The sequence below is a fragment of the Schistocerca serialis genome, chromosome 3, assembly GCF_023864345.2.
Source record: "Schistocerca serialis cubense isolate TAMUIC-IGC-003099 chromosome 3, iqSchSeri2.2, whole genome shotgun sequence".
In the NCBI taxonomy this organism is placed as follows: Eukaryota; Metazoa; Arthropoda; class Insecta; order Orthoptera; family Acrididae; genus Schistocerca; species Schistocerca serialis.
The window spans coordinates 41,924,837-41,946,926 of NC_064640.1; positions in this window are offsets into that span (position 1 = coordinate 41,924,837).

Here is a 22,090-nt window from a genome sequence, read left to right on the forward strand (position 1 = left end):
TCAAGCAAAAACAAAAGCAGTTTATAGTAAAGCACATCTCTTTCACTGTTATACACATCAACTTCATTTAATAATAGTAAGCGCAACTAGTATTACAGGAAAAGCAAGAATTAATTTTCCCTAATATTTTGTTATTTTAATATTCTTCTCAAGATCACCGCCTCGCGTGTCCATTCTCAAGAAACGTATCGACGTCAGCATTGCATCTCCATCTTCTATAAGCTGGGACTCCAACATACGAATCACAAACAGGCTCCATGAAAATTTGCACTCTTTAGGAAACAGCTTTCCTGAAAGTCAGTGAACATCAAATTCAGGTCAAACTATTCCAAAAGCAGCACGAATTTTAAAATACCTGAATGACGATAGTTTCCAGTTAGAACTTTTTCGTAAGATTATTCTTCACTCTGTAATAGTTTACAACCAAATTCAGTCTCGAGAAGATAGCGTGTTTAATGTTAATGAATATATAACAACAATCATAACTGCTATTTCCGAATTGGGAAACTCAAAGTACGGTCAGAATCTTTCATGGTAGAAGTTAAGGAAGTGTGTAAAAATATGTAAGTTGAAACAATTTACAGATATTCTTCGACTAAGAACTTACCAGTTGCTAAAGTGTTCAACAAGAAATGTTGCACTAGTTTTAAGAATGGGCGTTCTCCATGAGAGATAATATTGACCACTGAAGCATATCCCATGACTCATATGGGAAAGATTGAAGCTGAACTAAATGTATTCTATTACGGTTCAGATTTTCATGAATACTGAGAATTAACTGAGCTCCTGATATTTACTTTGGGAAAAAATCCAGACGATGTTCTCAGTAAAATTACGAAACCGATAAAAATCCTCTTCACAGTTCCCATAGCTACATCGGATGTAGAACGCTGCTTTTCGACAATGGAAAGAGTAAAAACTTTTCAAAAAAGCACTATGAATTCGGACAGACCAAATGCAATTGCAGTGCTTTCATCGGAGAAAAATTTTCTCAGATGTAATCCAGAGATGAAGGAGAAAATTAATGATCATTTTGCGCAAACTGAAACAAGGAGAATGAAATTTATTTTCAAGTTAATGGGCCAAACTTGAACTGTAACAATTTAGGTTAAAGTGAGCAAAAGATATTTGACGTTGTTTTAGTATTTCATCCAGTTCCTTAATAAGTTTACTTTTTATGCACTTTTGTTTCCTTTTTCACAGTTTTAAAGCAAGTTTCTGGAGCAGCATGCCCGCCAACAACCAGGAACAGAAGCTCTGAAATCTTTTAAAATTTTCCTTCTCTATAGACTAGGTACATGTACGTACTGAAAATTATTGATCTTGAAGTAAATTGTATAGGCGGTACCCATAGAATGTTGAATTTAATTTTTAGTACCCGGTCGTTAAAATAAACGTGTACCACGTTTAATTTAATTGGAGCCTCTTCCATATAACTAAATTATTTTCAGCTTATTGATGTCGGATGCGAGATTTTGTAAATTTAAAATTTAAACTATAATCTGAACAACACACTCCTAAAAACGATTTTTACCCATTTAATTAGAATTATCGTTACACAAGAATCTGGGCTGAAACTAAACCGTTGATCAAAGTCTACATGGATCAACTTATGCTAAGATTATCAACTTACGTCTAGATTATTCTTATTGAGAAGTCACTTATATTCAAAACGCGTAAAATTCGTGTTTTCGCTGTGTCGGCGAGTTGCATTGTGAGGCCAGTTGAAACACGTAGTCACGTAATGTGTTGCTGTATGACATATTAACACATGCTTAAATGTGTTTCTTCTTCAGACTCAGAAAAAGGGCAATAAAGATGGAAGCTGCTATGTGAACACCATAATTGTAGATCAGAGGAGTGTTTTCTGTTGGCACGAACAAAATCAGGGGAATAAATAAATTTTTGGAGGGATACAATATGCCACACTAATCTGATCTCCCCTCAAAATGAAACCATACCCAGTTAAGATGTAGTCTGGTGGAAAGCTTTTTTATTGGTCATGTGTTATCATTGTGTACAACTATCTTTTAAAAAGCGTTCTGGCAGATATTTCGGGATTTTTATTGTCCACGATTAATTGGCTTACTGATGCTGTTTAGTGATAGTGTGCATTTTCATGCTGATACAAACAGTCAGCATCTCGGTACTGTTCGTCCACTGTATGCAGTACTTCACGAGAAACATGTGCTCATATGCTAACGCAGTTAGCGTTTGATTAAGCTCAATAAGGGGACTACATCCTAACACGGAAAACACCTCTTATCGAAACAACCATCTCCTCCGAATTGCTGTGGTGGGACTACACATGATGGCAGGTAATGTTATCCAGGAAATTGCCAGACCCAAACCCCTCCATCGGACTGTCACAGTGTGCTGCGTGGTTAATATCTCCAAATCACTCGCCCCCAGTCTTCCACTGTCCAGTGGCATTGCTGTTTACACAATCTCAAGAGCCGTTTTCCAATGACTGCAGACATATATTGTTTATGAGGCACTGCTCGACCATAGTACCCCATTCATCTTGAGGGCCTGTGCACAAATTTTTAGAAATTTGTGGTAAGGTCTTATGGGACCAAACTGCTGAGGCCATCGGTCTCTAAGCCTGCACACTACTTAATCTAACTCAAACTAACTTACGCTATGGACAATACACACCCGAGGGAGGACTCGAACCCTATGCGCAATCATTGTGCTCGCTGTACTGGTGGTAGTACTTCCACGAGTGATTACTTCATGTGGTTTTGTACAGGCACCCTCCACTGTTCTTGACGGTTCCTGTCCGTCTATACCTGAGGGCCACCTGGTCTTGGTTTAGTGTAATTGTTCTTTCGTGGTTCCACGTCACAGTCACACCAGCAACAGTCGACTTGTGCAGCTTTGGACAGCTAAAATGTCCCTGATGGATATGTTACTCAGGTGACACCCAGTGACTAGACAAACTTCCAAGTCAGTGAGCTCTCCAGAAGTAATCATTCTTCTCTTACCCTAGAAACAACAAATTTCCCGACTTCTTTTATTGTAATGGCACCGTCACCCCTAATATACACTAATGAGTCAAAACATTATGACTACCTGCTTAATAGCTTGTTCGTCCATCTTTGGAACGAAATACATCACTGATTCCTTGTATCGTGGTTACGACAGATTGTTGGTAGGTTCGTGGAGGTATGTGGCATTAGATTTCTACCCACAGGTCACGTAATCTCTACATAAAATGGGCCGATGACTTACGTACTCAGTGATGGTGCCCGACAGCGAATTTGGTCACTGAGACATCAACGTGAGTTCATTTTAATGTTCCTCAAACTAAAGAAGCATGGTTCTGGCTCCTGTACATGGAAAATTATACTGCTGTAAAATGACATTGCCGTTTGGGGAAGATATCAAGCATGACGGAATGCTGGTGGTTCGCAGTGTCAGCTTGTCTTCGATTTCTACCACAGGTCCAATGCAAGCACAGGAAAATGTCACCCATAGTGTAATAGTGCTCCTAACAGCCGTGGTCCGTGGCACACTGCACGTTTCGCGCCTGTGTTCACTTCAGTAACGGTGTTTGTGTAGACGACATCGACCTAGTATGCGAAAAATGTGATTCACTCGAAGAGCCGACACGTTCCCATCGATCGACGGTCGAATACCGATAGTCCCGTGCCCACTGCACACGTAATTGACGATGTCTTTGAGTCAACATGTGAACACGTTGGGGTGGTCAGCTGTTCCATGTTCAACAATGAACGATGATTGGTGTGCTTCGAAACATTTTTGCGCCTACCAGCGTTGTGATCGTTCAGCAGAGATGCCACAAATCACCATATATCCTACTTTACAGAGCAGGAGAGCCTCCGAACAGCATGTTCTGTGAGGATTCGTTGACGGCTAATCATGTACTGTTTGGTGGTAGTTTCACTGCCCCTCTACCTCTTTCAGTAGGTACTTACGATAGTAGCACGTGATCATTCGATCAGCTTCGCTGTTTACGAGATACTCGTTTACAGGCTTTGCGTAATAATAACCTACCCTTTGTCAAAGACGCTTATCTCAATAAATTTTCCAGTGTTCACTATGGTGATCCCCCGTCCGTTTCTCCTCCGCTTACGTGCTTTTGTTACTGCATCACGTGCCCTCAACGCCACGAGGCGGCATCCCACGCTGCGGTGCGGTGTTACCATAATATTTTTTCTAATCAGTGTATTGTGGTCCATTCCGAATTATATAGTGGTGTTCAGATACTTTTGATCACATAGCGTATGTAGAGATGGGGGCAAAGTACGTATTCGCATAGAGAAGATGGTTTACTGGGACGCCGGCCGGTGTGGCCGAGCGCTTCTAGGCGCTTCAGTCTGGAACCGCGCGACCGCTACGGTCGCAGGATCGAATTCTGCCTCATGCATGGATGCGTGTGATGTCCTTGGGTTAGTTGGGTTTAAGTAGTTCTAAGTTCTAGGGGACTGATGACCTCAGATGGTAAGTACCATAGTGCTCAGAGCTATTTGAATCTTCTTTTTCCCGTAACTGCAATCAACAATTTACTATACGTTTCTTCTGATATGTATGGAGGTAAGCAAGCACTTCTCTCTTCAGTTTTCCATTAACAGCGATGCCACTATGTCTTAACAAATGCATTATCTAATATTTACACTTCCCACTTTTCTTTGTTTGAAAAGGACTGAAAAGAAACGGGATGCTGAAGCAGTATCTTGGTACACAGGGCACATGTCGTTTCTGACCCTTAGACTTTGCCAGCTGAGTTGTTCCATCTTGAAGTAACATTTCGTCAAATTGGTTATAGTGATAGACAGATTGAACGTGCGTTGCGCTATCGACCAACTGTACATCGGTTGATTGATGATGATTCTGAGTCGACACCTAAGTCTACTGCCTTTTCGCCTTACGTAGGAAACACATCCAACAAGATCGGTCGTATTTTACTGAAATAAAATTTGAAATGTGTTTTCCGACCTCTATCTAAAATTAGAGCGCTTTTAAGTTCTGTTAAGGATGATCTTGGTCTGCGTAAGGCTAGTGTATATCGCATTCCTTGTAGCTGCGGCATGGCCTATACTTGTCAAACTATCAGGACCGTGGAAGACCGATGTACTGAGCATAAACGGCACACACGATTACGGCAGTCAAGTAGATCTGCTATTGCCCAACATTGCTTGGATACTAGACACCTCATGTTATATAATAACACTGAGATATGGGCATGCACGTCCAGCTATTGCGACAGTTTTGTTAAGGATGATGATGATTATGTTTGGTTTGTGGGGCGCTCAACTGCGCGGTTATCAGCGCCCGTACAAATTCCCAACTTTTTCTCAGCCCAATCTCGCCACTTTCATGAATGATGATGAAATGATGAGGACAACACAAACACGTCATCTCGAAGCAGGTGAAAGTCCCTGACCCCGCCGGGATTCGAACCTGGGACCCCGTACTCGGGAAGCGAGAACGCGACCGTGAGACCACGAGCTGCTGGCTGTTATTAAGGAGGCAGCTGAGATCAAATTAGCGAGCAACCTCGTTAACAGGGATGGAGGTTTTTCTTTAAACTCTGTTTGGAATCTGGCTCTCGCCCTTGTCAAAAAACAGAGGGACAGAGTCAATGCTACCTCACCTGCGATTTGGTAGTCTCCCTATCGATAGCTCTGACTTTGGTCACCTTTGGTGCCACTAGCGTTCCGTGTGTGTTTTATCTTTCCTGCATCAGTCCGACAACGGAGGTTTTAAATTTGCATGTACGCCACCAGTCCGTTGCGGTTTGCCTTGAAAATGGCCGGGTGTTCTCCAGCCGAAATATCGGCGGTCGCTGAAAGTGTTACCTGGTTGAATTCCCCGAAGTTATTTGAAAGTTGTATACGCCAGGAGAAACTCAGGTCTAACATTCACCACGCTTTTGGCTTCAACCAGAATCTGCTAATCGTACAGCCGCAGGAAATGATTCATAAAAAACTTTTCATATTAACTAATAATTCATTTTTCGGCAAAACTATGGAAAACGATATTAATCTGCTTAACTGTCAAAGACTGACGATATGAAGCGCTAACATAAATTTCGAAATCCAACTTCTACATGTTAAGCGTATTCCGTGATGAATCTGTAGCGGTAGAGATGTTGAAATTTTGAAACTGCGGCACGAAACCTGAGCGATCTGGATGTGTGTAATGGATTTATGTAAATTCTGATGTGCAGTTTCCACCATGAGTTTGCTCAAAAACACATCAAGAAACCACAATTACTGTACATGGATACAGATATTATCATTTCTATACAGCCCTTTGATCCCCATGAAGTAATGAGGCATCACAGGACCCATATTGTATTTTACCACAAAAAAGAAGTTTGTTGACATTGTGAGGAAGAGAAGGCCAGCTGTCGAAGTGCAGAGTCTGAGGAATTACGCTTTAAGATTACGCACACTGGCTGGACATAGCTGTAACCCTCAAACCAGCAAAGTAGCTTCTGCAACAAGAAGTTTAAGGGTGGAAGAATGTTTGGTGAGATAAGAAGTATTCATAGAATAACACAAAGTCGATTTAATCCCAGTTTCATATTGTGTACCAAGTGGAAGAACTAAAACTAAGTCCATCGCGTCATCATTATTGGTGCTTAATATGTAACGAAGAAAAAGAGATACCCCGAGTGAGTGAAGAGGGGGGAAGGGGAGGGGGGAGGTGAGAGATGGTAATAAAGAACGAGAGTATGAAACAATGTAAATAAACACCGTCCGATCAGGCCTTGGATGGCCCAACGGCACCTACCGGCCGCCATGTCATCTTCAGCCAGCAGGAGTCACCAGATGGTTATACGGAGGTTCAATGGTTCAAATGACTCTGAGCACTATGGGACTCAACTTCTGAGGTCATTAGTCCCCTAGAACTTAGAACTAATTAAACCTAACTAACCTAAGGACATCACAAACATCCATGCCCGAGGCAGGATTCGAACCTGCGACCGTAGCGGTCTTGCGGTTTCAGACTGCAGCGCCTTTAACCGCACGGCCACTTCGGCCGGCTAGGTTATACGGAGGGACATGTGGTCAGTACACCACTCTCCCAAGCGTTGTCCATTTTCGTGACCGGTGACGCTACTTCTCAATCAAATAGCTACTCAATTGACATTACAATGGATGAGTGCACACCTCTTGCCAACAACACTCGACAGGACTGGACGGTGACCCATCGACGTTCTAGCCGAGCCCGATGGCGCTTAACTTTGGTGATCTGACGGGAACCGGTGTTACCACTACGGCAACGTCGTTGGCAAGAAACAAGGCAGCAATTTTAATATGGAGACCACCTCTCGCTGGGAAGGATAATGAATATTATATTTTATATGTTGCGTTGGCCCAAGGTATCGTGTGTGTTTGTGTGTGTGTGTGTGTGTGTGTGTGTGTGTGTGTGTTTGTGTGTGTTTGCATTATCAACTGCCTGCAACTGATATCCATTGGTTGTATGCTCTTGGTAAGTAACTGTAATAAATAGCACTTCCATTCGGATATGCATTCTCGTAATCACATATTAACACGAAAATCTACGCACTGATACCTTGCGAAAGTCTGTGCTGTACGTTGGTATTCTAGAGAGGTGACAAAGTAGGTGTAATATCATGAGACAAATTTATTACATTGAGTCTAACTTCCGGTATTCTAGTATAACAAAAACACGTTGTCGAATGGAATACAGAATTTCAACCTCTTCCTTTGGTACACTAAACTCTTCTCACTTTTCAGTGGTGGCACTGACCACTGCGGCACACTGTCCATAGGCAGCACGTATTGCGATTACAGCGTCATCTTTAGGCAGCCTTTCATACTTTTTTCGTATCTTCTGAATAACGTTCATACAGCTTTCACAATAATAGTACCGTAGTAGCACTCGTCTATCGATCAGAGTATTCTCTCCTTTTCTTAGGAAACGAGAGGCAATGCTAAATTATGTACAGTGTAAGTACAATATAAGACTTACGTTACGCTTTGGATAAGCAACGTCAAATTCCAAAACCAATAAAAGTGAAGTGGATTTAAAGTTACGTGCCCAATGGTGTCATGATAAAAATGGTAATGACGTAATTATAATAACTGTACAATCCTATATTTAAAACTGTTAACATCGTTTAGCATAAAACATCTTGTCCGATGTGCTTCAGAATTACAGTGCACATATGCATACTTACAGCTCAAGTGATCCTACAGCACGTGGCAGTGGGCATCCTGTACCACTAATAACCATTTCCATACCTGTTTCACTCACAAGAAGAACGAGAGAAAGCGACTCTCCATATGCCTTCCTATGATCCATGATTTCAATTGTTGAGGTCATTCGCGATATGTACAATCGCGGCTACAAAATCATTCTGCAGCAGCTTCAAATGTAGATTCTCTAAATTTTCTCTATGGTGATCCTCTAAGCGACCGCCGTCTTCGCTGAAGGGGTTCCTTTTTGTTTTCCCATTGCATCACCATAACACTTGCGGGTAGTTTGAACCTACCAGTATCAAGTCTAGCATCCCAACGCTGAATGTCTTTAATCCGATCTCGATCCCTAAGACTCAAACAGTACTCATGGATAGGTCCCTCTAGTGTTCTATATGCAGTTGCCTTTGCAGATGAACCACACTTTTCTAAACTTGTCCCAATAAACCTAAGTTGAGCATTCACTTTCCCTACTACAATCCTTACATGCTCGTTCCATTTCATTTCGATTTCCAACGTTACACCCAGATGTTTAAACGATGTGTCTGTGTCAAGTAGCACACTACCCATGCTGTATTCGAACATTACGTATTTGTTTTTCCTACTCATCTGAATTAACTTACATATTTATTTTATATTTAAGGCTAGCTGCTATTCATCATACGAACTAGAAAATTTTTCTAAGACATCTTGTATCCTTCACAGCCATTCAGCGGTGACACCTTCCCCTACACCACAGCATCATCAACAAACAGCTGCAGATTGCTGCCCACCCTGTCGGCCAGATGATTTGTGTATACAGAAAGTAATTGTGGGCCTATAATACCTCCACGGAGTACTCCTGACGATACCCTTGCCTCTGATGAACTCTCCCCACCGAGGCCTACGTACTGCGTTCTGTTCCTTAAGAAGTCTTCCTTCCATCTGCATGTGTCTGAGACAACATTCTGATAGTAAACACTATATTTAAAGTGAAATGGATTTATAACCGTTTGGCACCCACTGACGACATGAAAAAGTGAGTGTGTCACAATTATAAAAACTGTTCAGTCAGATATATTAAAACTGTTAACATGCAGTGGCTTAAAAATGGTTATATTCTGTCATATTTAAAATGTTAGACGACTCATGGATTGTCACCTATTGGGAATATATTGAGACATTAGGACGACAGTAGGTTTGTTTAACTTTCTCCCTTATTTGGGACCTTGACTGTAGTACGTCAGACACGTTTCAGTGGATGTCAGCATTTGCCACTCATGAAAAACAATAGACTTGAATGCTGCTGTCAGCAACGTCTCTGGCAGCGACCATAATGGCAGCATGGCAGCACAGCAGGCAATACCGCGGGGGTGGCCGTGACCTCCCCCCAGCGAGCAGGTGGCTCATTGCCCTGGCGGCTGCTGTTTTATCGACTCAGGGCACACTGACCCATCCAATGGTCGAGCAGCAGACCCTGTACTGAATTCCAGCATGTCACTTTGTGTGTCACAGGCTTGGGGTATAGGCTGTGATACTGAGACGAGAATATTTTAGTACACGAAAGGCTGAGTACTTACACGCTGCAAACTAAGTTCGTTTAGAGCTTAAGGCATATATTCTAAACACTTCCGTGGTAAAAAGAGAAAGAAGGCTCCCGTTCTTCTGATAGTGTATTGCATCACTGCCTGCTTCAATACTATGCCCAGCTTTCCCTGCTTCGCAATTCCTGTCGTTCATGTTTGGCTTTGCAACACATAACACGTTTGCTTGCCTGTGGATGGCTCTGTTGTTACTCAATTTCGCTCTGGAGAACCTTTTCACCAAATATGGTCGTTACAAAACATTGCCCTCCTTTTCATCAAGAAATGGATTATCCTTCGCTCTATCGTTCCTCGTGGATGTCCCTTCTGACCTTTCTGGCCCTTCTGGCACTATTCTTAAGAATTATTTTAACAAATGATTTCCTTAACCCTATCACTTAATCATACACATTTCAGCAGGGGCCCCTTGCCCTGCTCTTTAACTCACACACCAAGGAGCTTACTTAATTACTAGGCTTCTCGCACAATCGCTTCTAACTCGCTATTCCAAACCTACAAGCTGAAATGAATCAACTATCTTTAAAACTTCCCCCTTGTGTGTTCATATTCCTTCTGCTGCTCTTATGCTTGGGTACCCAATGCACTGGAATCTGAACTACAGCTGGGTCTCAAATCAGCCTTCTATGTACCGAAACGAGGACTACGCTCAGCGGAACAAGTGTCGCTGTGGTGTTTGGTATAGTCAATATAGTCTCTTTCCCGTACTGACTTTCCCGATACTAATTTACGTGCTACAGTAAGGTTTCCATGGAGACTTGTCCCTGCTGCTGGTTCAGAAGTGTGTTTATAGACTGTATTAATTCCGGCCCTAGAGTTTGATTTCAGCTGGTTAGATCTGCGGCAGGTAGCAATTCCATGCGCTCCTCTGGTCAATAGAAACGAGGCTCCGAAATATTCAGTTGAATTACCCCCGAAATTGCGGTGTGCAGATGGAAAGTAGGCCCCATTACCTCGCATGCTGTTCCATTTAATAACAAACCACTCCCGTTTGGTTCTAGCCTCTTTGTTGATGTAAGTTTCCCCTACTCGAAACAACTAGGCACTACTACCATGTTGTCATCTTGTCAAACATATAGAACAACAGTACAGCCAATGCAGCTCGACCTGCTGAAAGTATGTTTCCGGCTCGATCAATTTTTTAATGCATTCTGTTACCTCATTTTGTCCCATTAGCAACTCCACTGCACAGGAATTCTACCCCTGTCTTATTACGATATTCGGACAGACTGTAGTTCTCCACTGGTAGCATTTTTGTAATTTTGGTTTCTTCATTTATACACTCCTGGAAATTGAAATAAGAACATCGTGAATTCATTGTCCCAGGAAGGGGAAACTTTATTGACACATTCCTGGGGTCAGATACATCACATGATCACACTGACAGAACCACAGGCACATAGACACAGGCAACAGAGCATGCACAATGTCGGCACTAGTACAGTGTATATCCACCTTTCGCAGCAATGCAGGCTGCTATTCTCCCATGGAGACGATCGTAGAGATGCTGGATGTAGTCCTGTGGAACGGCTTGCCATGCCATTTCCACCTGGCGCCTCAGTTGGACCAGCGTTCGTGCTGGACGTGCAGACCGCGTGAGGCGACGCTTCATCCAGTCCCAAACATGCTCAATGGGGGACAGATCCGGAGATCTTTCTGGCCAGGGTAGTTGACTTACACCTTCTAGAGCACGTTGGGTGGCACGGGATACATGCGGACGTGCATTGTCCTGTTGGAACAGCAAGTTCCCTTGCCGGTCTAGGAATGGTAGAACGATGGGTTCGATGACGGTTTGGATGTACCGTGCACTATTCAGTGTCCCCTCGACGATCACCAGTGGTGTACGGCCAGTGTAGGAGATCGCTCCCCACACCATGATGCCGCGTGTTGGCCCTGTGTGCCTCGGTCGTATGCAGTCCTGATTGTGGCGCTCACCTGCACGGCGCCAAACACGCATACGACCATCATTGGCACCAAGGCAGAAGCGACTCTCATCGCTGAAGACGACACGTCTCCATTCGTCCCTCCATTCACGCCTGTCGCCACACCACTGGAGGCGGGCTGCACGATGTTGGGGCGTGAGCGGAAGACGGCCTAACGGTGTGCTGGACCGTAGCCCAGCTTCATGGAGACGGTTGCGAATGGTCCTCGCCGATACCCCAGGAGCAACAGTGTCCCTAATTTGCTGGGAAGTGGCGGTGCGGTCCCCTACGGCACTGCGTAGGATCCTACGGTCTTGGCGTGCATCCGTGCGTCGCTGCGGTCCGGTCCCAGGTCGACGGGCACGTGCACCTTCCGCTGACCACTGGCGACAACATCGATGTACTGTGGAGACCTCACGCCACACGTGTTGAGGAATTCGGCGGTACGTCCACCCGGCCTCCCGCATGCCCACTATACGCCCTCGCTCAAAGTCCGTCAACTGCACATACGGTTCACGTCCACGCTGTCGCGGCATTCTACCAGTGTTAAAGACTGCGATGGAGCTCCGTATGCCACGGCAAACTGGCTGACACTGACGGCGGCGGTGCACAAATGCTGCGCAGCTAGCGCCATTCGACGGCCAACACCGCGGTTCCTGGTGTGTCCGCTGTGCCGTGCGTGTGATCATTACTTGTACAGCCCTCTCGCAGTGTCCGGAGCAAGTATGGTGGGTCTGACACACCGGTGTCAATGTGTTCTTTTTTCCATTTCCAGGAGTGTATATACCTTTTCTTGACTTTGGCAATCAATAACAGTCGCTGCGTCTTTACTCTTATAAAATTTCTTCAATTCCCCCACTTGATAGGACGTACACTCTTTGACATAAAACTCGACCGGCGGCCGGCCGCTGCAGAGGCTAAATCCGCGCCGATCGCGACATGGGACAAATAAACTGACCTGCTCGCTAATTCACTAAGTCCGGCTATCTGCACAATCTGGCAACACTGTAGACTGCAGCACTGACTGGAGGAAGGCTTGTCCCATGTTAGAGAAACCGTGTAACGTTTATGCCCGTGGTCTAGCAGTAGCATGCGTTGCTCCTATCTACAATGTCTGTGGATCGAGACCAACTGGCGCAGAAGATTTTTAGAGCCTCTTCTGTCGGAATGCTGAAGACGTGAAATTAGTGGTAGCACAATTCAATCCATTTCACTTTCTGACACACCAATAACTAAATTTTATCCAGTAACCATTTTGCGGCAGATTTCTCGCAGACTGTCGTCCTCGGGACTCCGATTGCGGCAAAGTTTCGGGATCCATTTGCTGGCTACCGGCAGCAGCCGTGGCGACAGAGGCGGCGCTGCACTCTTTATCGAAAGCGCCTGCTACCGCTCATCGCTTTTCATAATTTAAAACGCTTTATTATTATTAAATGTTGTTCCACAGAAAATTTCTACGATTTCCATTCGCGCTCGAAAGCAACGAAGATTACTATATTACATTAATCGGCAAGAGCTGAGTATGGCCCGTAATTAATTTTATAGACTGGGACGAAATTAAACCACCTCACTACTTTCGATGAATTTTTAGATGTTTCGTACCTCGTTTATTTTTCTTTTAAAGTCAGTTATTTTTGCAACTTTTGGCCAATATTCGGATGTTTTCGTCAAGGCTGAGTGAGCGTCTGTGGTGTGAAGTGTATTGCAGTTCTTGTTTCATTTCTTATGGTAAGTCTATGCGATAGACTGTGTGAATACCTTCCAATGTATGCTCTGTAGCAGTGCAGAAACACTGCACATTTGGAGTTCCATGTATGGATTCATAAAGTATTTAACGTTGATCGGAGGTGATAGTTAAGGCAATCAGATTTAAACCAGAAAAAGTTATCGTTTTTGAGGTTTCAGAGAACGGAAAGAAATTGCTAACGCCGGTGTCAGAAAACCTCTACAGTTAAATGCTATTGCAAAAATTTAGAGGAAAGGAATTAGATTAATCAACATGTTCACTTCATAAACAACCTCCTGACATGTCAGACCTATATGACGAATAAAGCTCAAAATCGTATAGTTAACAGTCGGTTTGAATCTTTTCAGAAACTAGTTTACAGTGAAGCACCTTCGCATTTGGAAAGCAGACATCCGTGATATTACCGTAATTTAGTAAGTCGAAATTGCACGAAGATTTATTTGTAAAGGCATTCTTCAGATTTCGTATAAGGAATTTTTACTTGCAGTTTGCAACTTCATTAATTAAAATGGAAAATAATAGGCTGCATTCAGCGGCTTTCACCGAAATTGGGACTGCCATCTCATATAGCACTATCATCGCAACGCGTAATGGAACCACTGAGCTAACGACACACTGGTGGCAACAGGTGGACTATAGTCATTGCGATATTGCCTGAGCTTCAAAACGCAACATTAAACACACAAATAGGTGTTACTTATGTGAAGAACGCCTATCTTGGGGTCAGTTTATTTGTCCCATGTCGCGATCAGCGCGGACTTAGCCTCTGCAGCGGCCGGCCGTCGGTCGAGTTTTATGTCAAAGAGTGTACATGAACAATGCAGCACTCGTAACGTGCTTGTGACCCTGCTACTGGTATGAAAATGGCAATTTAAACCTTCGATCCATCGTTTCTCGGCGGTTCTGTGGTTGCCTTGAAATAAAAAGATAAGTTTTTCTGCTTCGGTTCTAAATCCGACGCCATCTACGGCGGTACTTTCTTCTGTACTTTCCTTACGCTCTCTAAATACTGCTCTGGCGGCACCAACTTTACCCCTAGCTGCCCTATTACAGCCTGCTGCATGAAACCTGTAGTTCTGTTACTTCCCTCACGCTTACCAAACACTATCTTCTACGGACTGCCACTGCTGTACTTCTGCTGTACATATACGCGATGGTCAGAAACACTCTGAAAAGCTTCTAAGACTGTTGCAAGGTAGGCTGTATCTGTCCTCAAGAAGAAACCAACAGGACGACCAAGAAGTGTGCGTTCTCCAGCGAACATTGATGCTGTACGCGAGTCTGTCTTACGGAGCCCACGGCGTTCAATTCGTGAGCAAGCAACAGTGGTTGAAATGTCCCGGGAGAGTGTTCGCAGAATTCTTCAGGTTTATCCGTACAAACTACAGATGGTGCAACAATTGCTGGACAACGATTATCGGTTACGATTAGGATTCTGTCAACAAATGATAACAAAAGTAAACAGTGACGATGACTTTCTAAGCAAGCTGTGGATGTCAGATGAATCACATTTGCATCTCACAGGTTATGTGAATAAATAGAACTACCGTTACTGGGCTACCACAAATCCTAACTACGTCCATGAGTGCCCTTTACACGCTAGTAAAGTTACAGTATGGTGTCTTGTTTCATCGCATAGGATTATAGGACCAATTTTTTTGCAAATGAACAGGGAAAACACAAGAACTGCCAGTGCCGATCGTTACGTGGAGATGTTACGAACTATCGTTACACCTGCAAACATCTTTCCAAACGTTCAAGAAGCCGGGTTTCAACAGGACGGAGCGACATAACACACTGCACAGCAATGAATGGCATATGTGCGAGAATTGTTTGGCAACCGCGCGAACTCCCGATTCGGTAACATCCCCTGGCTCCCTAGATCGCCAGATTTACCCGTTTGTGAGTTTTTCTTTTGGGGCTACCTCAAGAGCAAAGTGTACACGACTCGACCAAGAACCCTGGATGAGTTAAAACAAGAACTCGGGATACAGTTCACAGTATCCCAGCTGAGATGTTGCAGAGGTCAATGAGGAATCCCAACAGCAGATTTCACAACTGTTGTCGTACAGGAGGACGTCATCTAAAGGATATAATTTAAAAAAAAAATGATAAATGCCATCAATGTTAGGTAAATGGCAAAGTTGTAAGGTTTCAATTACCATGAATGCAATTTCTTTCCTTCATCACTTGTAGCTTTATTGGATTGTGGAAATGTTCCCATTTTTCTGTGTAACCCTGTAGTTTATCGACCAGTTAATTACAATTATAAGGTCCCCAGTGGTATGTCGCATGCAAAAGACGTAGAAAATGTCCCATTTTACGCACTATACTGACAATACCAGACTGTTGGGAACCACGTATTGGTACCAACTGCATTTCAATTTTTACGAGGTTAAGTAATGAAAAGTTTGTCATGTTATTCTCAAATGTAATTGTACTTCTAATTGTATTGCAGCATAATTTTTTGACATAATACGACAAGCTAGCCGAATATGCTGTCACCCACCTACTCCAGTAGAAAATGGTCCGTACTTGCATTCCTTATCCAAACACTTATGGACAATTTCAAGGTGACACATAAATAATAGTGGCATCGGAAATAGAGGAAGGTATATCATAGCCAGATCTGAATACTAAGAAAAATTACAGGGGGCTCGTTAGTCACAGAGTAGTGTATTAGGGTACAAATAGTATAGCATGGTATTTCAGAGCTTCGGCCCCCTTCCAGAAGACGGAACATTTAGATACTTCCGCCAAGACGTGCTACGTAATTCTGTTATATCGAACTGAGCTTTAGCAACTGATCAATTATCCTCGACTTAAAATGCAGCTTTTAGCTTGCAGTTACTACATGATATTCTACACTACTTCGGAGCGTCTACCTACAACTTTTTATGTTCCCATAAGAAATCTTCCTTCCCTGTGAAGGAAATGAATAAATTTGCTTGATTTTTTTGCTCTGTCAGTTTTCGTGTCTGTTTTGCATTTCGCGCACAGTACTATGAACAAACGGAATTTCTGCAAGTCAGCAAGTGATGGATGCTGCAGAAGTCAAATCTAAGGACATCTTCCTTGCATGCTGTTATCCCTTTCACACTTTGCTGGTTTCAGAAAATACGGCCAAGATAACCAGTCACGTTTTACTTTAATTAACGTGTTTTAATTTAAATTCAAAGTAAAACTACTGCAGCTATGGTGTTATAAATTTGCTAAGCATTTCACAACATCATTCACAAGAAAGAGTGTTTCCAGAGACATCACAATGTGTAAATAAACATGAAATTACGACACGTTAAATTACCTTTCAAAAGTACCCATCAGTCTCACCGAATCTGAGGTGTTTACCAACGCTGCCAATTGGACGCACCTCAGTACACGTAAGATACACATAAAAGCGGTAAATGTGCACACGAAGCAAACACTGGTACGCAAAGGGGAAAAATGAGGTGCGACTGGGCCACTCCAGCCTGCAAAGCCACTCACTAGGCTGGCCTTGATGTCACCACACCGCGTTCTAGTGCCTCATGGAGCGCCCACTTGAGTATCAAGGGCGTGCTCACTTCACTGCCTGTGCCACAGCTAGTAGCGGCAAGACATGTTTGTGCTCCACACTGTTTACCACAATCAATTATTAAGTGGCGGCCTTCTCTTAGCTTCCCTACCTTCCACCTCACCTCTCATGGTATGTGTGTGTGTGTTTTGTATTCCTTTCCCTTTCAATGTAAATAAACGTATATAGATGTTTGGAAGGTATTTCTATTAAAGCTTTACATTTATTACCCAGCACATCGTCGTGTGTGGTAACTGACTCTTAGTATACCAAATAAGGTTACAACCCACTCATTATCAAGGGTAACAGTTATTGAACCCATAAGGAAATTTCTCCCTACAGCAGTCTTTTGAATAAACATAATCCTCATAAACAAAATAAAATTTATAAATATTTGTAGTGGTCTGTGAGGTAATAGTGGCTGCTGAACCTTGGCTATGAACGGACGATAGGGACAGCGAACTACCTATAGATGTAGTATGTATGTTCTCCTCTTGCTTGTTGCCTTTTTTGCCCAGGATGTTCTTTCTAAGCTGTTCATTATGAAGCGATTGTATTGAGTTCGGTAACAATTAATTTTTTCTCTCTCAAATCACGCTAATCAGTGGCCTTTATGTCTTTAATTGCTCAAATGTTTGATCAGAACGAAAACAATACTCCCTAGATTTCCAGAATTAATTTTTACTCTGCAGCGGAATTTGCGTTGATACGCAACTTCATGGTGGATTGACACAATGCGCTGGACCTCAACTGCAAACGGGGACTTACTCTTTTCGTGGACAAGTGCTCTACCGTCTGAGCTATGCAAGTACGACCTACTCTCGCAGCTTTACGTCCGACAGTACCTGATCTCCTGCATTCCTAACTTCAGGGAAGTTGTCCTGCTTACCTTGCGGTACTAGCACTTCTGGAAGAAAGGGTTATGCTGAGATATAGCTTAGCCATAACATGGGGTACTGCTTCAACAATAAATTTTCGTTCTGCAGTGTAGTGTGCGCTGGTATGAAACAATGGTACATTAAAACTGCGCGCCAGACCGTGGTTCCAAATTGGGAACTTTGCCTTTCGGAGGTAGGTTCTTCACCAACTGAACTATCCAAGCACCCTATCTTTGGGCGTTCTATGTGTGAATAAAAAAAGCAGACGTTCTCCAATTTAAGTGACACTTCACAACAAATCCCCTTCTTCCTTCCTAAAATTGTGTTGTAATTTAAGTGGTAAAAACACTTTCTCCTTCCTTCCTAATATGGTGTTTGGGTACCTTATGTGAATATTGTTTCACATGTACTGTATATTTTTATTTCATGCTGGTGTTATCTAGTGGTTGATTACAGGAAATACAATCTGAAAGCTTTTAGGGACCCTTAGTTTCGACTGGTAAACGTTGTAGAGTGCTTTGACTCGTTCGTTCTGCTTTGTAAATATTGCAGCAGACCATATTGCACTTAATCTCGACTAGAACCACTCGTTTATAATAAAAAACCAATAACTTTAAACATTTATGCTTTTCTAGCGATACGTTATCTTTGTCTCGTCAAAATTAGTGATAAAATATTACCGGAAAAACGTTAGATCATGATCCTACTCTGATGACAGTGACACCCTAAACTTACGTACCGTTCTATAGTAACACTTTAATCTTTAATTTGAGCGTGTTACACGAGGAGTAGGTCTAGTTGATTACATTCAGAATGGCAGTTTGACGAAGTGTGTGTGTATGTGTGCGAAAAACATCGTGATAGCTGACTTAAACACTGCACATTTCTGCATCACTGTATTTTTACAGATATTTTAGAGTTGCAAAGAACGTTGTGACGTCTTCCAATCACCATAGATGTGATAAATAATTAATTAGAAGGTCCATTGAGTTATGAAAATGTGGTACAGCAATCGAACTTCAGAAGTTTCCTAGTGGGGCTGTGTGTTGCTAACAACGATCAATAGTAGCATGAACAAGCAGGTGATTTTGTTTTGCTCGTTAGAAATTTTGCAGAATATTACTGAAAATAAAAGTAACCCTCAGCAAACAGCAATTTGTTAATTACATTGCTTAAGCTAACATCGGTTTTGAACTATTTATATAGATTACGTTTTATACATGTTCTCATGTTGCATAGCGAATGACATGCAGGTTTTAATGAATTGTACGGATGCGACTCGCTACCCGTCCATGAACAATTTTTGTAGCCGTTAGTGGAAACATAGTTGACAATATTTCTCAACCAGGCTTCGTTTTATGTAATTCATGTACAGTTTATGTATGCATTTTTTATGACGTAGTTTCGATGTGAAAATACTCCAAATGAAACTTTTGTCCAAATAATTCGAATATTTTTGACCACAAAGAGGATGGGGATGAATTCCGATTGTCTGTTTCATCGCACACACACACTTATGAGATAAATATTTATGCTAAATTATACAAATAGAATGACTGTATAGTTCTAAAATTACGCTGAGTGAATAGAGAGGAATGCACGTGTACACATGTAGCATAGACTTCCACGCAAATAATGCTATTTGGCCTCGTTTTTATGCAATATAAACTGACAAACGTATTACTAATTTCACACATCACTAAGATTTTAAACGGATATATTGCATCGGTCCACTGCTTAAATGAAGTCTAAGCCCATTTTCGATCATTCTGTAGACGACATCAAACAATCTGCAGACACAGTCCAGTAAAAACTTTAAAAAAATTAATATGACTTTTGGTAAGACTGGAAGATGAAATCTATCTAGACTGCTTCACAACTGCTAAGGAAAAATCGAACTTGCTAAGGAACAACTACTATCTGTTATGGAAAAACCATCAATTCATGGAGTACGGTGTTTTCGGAAGGATTTTGCGGAGCGACATTCCGTGTATTGCGGCAACATGTCTGTAAGACATCATTTGAGTGCTTACTACCGTGGACGAGCAGTTCGGCGGCTAGAAACCGGTCACAATGTCACCACTGTGTCCTCAGCAACTGGTGTGTCCAAAAGTGTCATCTCGAGATTCCAAAAGCCGCTTAAGGTGGATATCCTATGCGAGAGCATGCCGATGGTCGTAGATAGACCACCACACAGCAGGATGATCGATGCTTTACCCTAGTGGCGAAAAGGAACAGACCTAACACTCCTACGCAGATCGCTGCCGACTTTGCAACCGGTACAAGTGACTGCCAGAACTACTTCGCGGTGATTGAATCAGCTTGACTTGTATGCTCGGAGGCCTATTAAATGCTTCACACTTCAACCACGCTATGGTGTATGGACCATGTTAGTTCGGGTCAGCAACAGTGGCCCAGAGTGATGTTCTCTGAAGAATCTCGCTTCACTGTGGCAAGTAATTCTGGCCACCAGTTAGTGTAGAGAGAGGGGAGCACGTTAGATACCACAGAGAATTCATGATGTCATAGACATGGTCCAGGGAATATGTCGTGGCCAGGCATTACACGCAGTGGACGAACACCCGCATACATTTGTACGAGGTACTGTTACGGCACAGCGATACTATAGGAACCGCATTCTGGATCATATCCACCAGTTTAGGGGTGCCGAAGGTCCCGAATTCCTGTTTACGGACGAAAGTATCCGTTCACACAGACCTCTAGGGGCCTAGACCTTATACATCATGCCTGGTATGTTCTTGGCACAAGCGATTCTCAACAAATAACATCTCTCAGGGCCCTGCAAGAACTGAAAACCACCTTGAGAGAGGAGTGGACAATATCCGCAAAGACTCCTCATTCGTTTCGTAGCAAGCATGAATAACAGAAGCGAAAAGTACATTGGGATACAAGGAAGAATATTTCTTACTGAGAATCCAATATCAACCTTTAAGTTTGGGGCTTCGCCCGTGTCAAAGATGAACGTTTTTTTATGTCTGTTATCCCGCTTTCAATTGAGGAGAAGTCTGCACGATTTTTCGTTATAAATATGCCGCTCCACCTCTATCACGTAAGTATTGTGTTTCACAAAGACCATCGTTGCCAACGATATCTCGGATCCGTAACAGTTTTGAAGCAGTGCGTCTGCAACATATCGTACATAAAGAACGTGCCCTGAGCCCTTTCCTCCATAGTTCTGGAACCGTAATGTGCACTCTGAAGAAATTTTGTGTTAGGTGTTTTGCGTTATCCATTCGGCGTTATGCATTAGTCGCTAAGCATCAGCCGACAGGTGCTCGGGGTTAGGTATTAACCGTTTAGTGTTCATCATTTGGCGCAAGGCATTACTGGACCGTATCTTGTATTCTGTCATCAATAAGTGAGGGTATGTGTGTACAGTTCGTGCTAGTTATTTAATTTTAAACCTATAAGGTCAACTGAATACCAGTGCTCACTTGGATAAATTGTAAAAAGATATGATTTACCAAAACCTGACGGTACGTGTCAGCAGTTTTATTTCGAACAGTATCTAATGCATGATGAATATCCTTACTACATCGTAATTGGTGTTGTGTCATCGGAAGCTGACAGCGTGTATGTGTTCAAAATGGTTCAAATGGCGCTGAGCACTATGGGACTTAACTTCTGAGGTCAACAGTCCCCTAGAACTCAGAACTACTTAAACCTAACTAACCTAAGGACATCACACACATCCATGCCCGAGGCAGGATTCGAACCTGCGACCGTAGTGGTCGCGTGGTTCCAGACTGTAGCGCCTAGAACAGCTCGGCCACTGCGGCCTGCGTTTATGTGTAGTCGGTGCCACCTACTGGGTGTTAAATACAGGGTGTTTGGAAATTACCGTTAGACACATGTAGGACTTGTACAGGAGAGGGAGAACACAACATTTTGAATTAGAAAGCATATCCGGAAACGTACCGTGATAGAACCATTTCAAAACACGTAAGTAATGCTACAACTTTCAGAAGTAATTGAATAGGTGTGACCCAGTACATCACTTGTTCCACAATTACACTCATTAATAGCCAGATAAATTGCGCGTGTACTCGTTGAGGGGTTCTCCTCAAAGTGATGCAGCAGAGCCTCTTCCGTATTGGGTGTGTGGCGTCTCCTTGGAGCACCGAAGTCACGCCTGCTGCCACTGAAGGTACCCTTTCTCGAAGGCGTTGCGTAATGGTGGTGAAAAGGTTA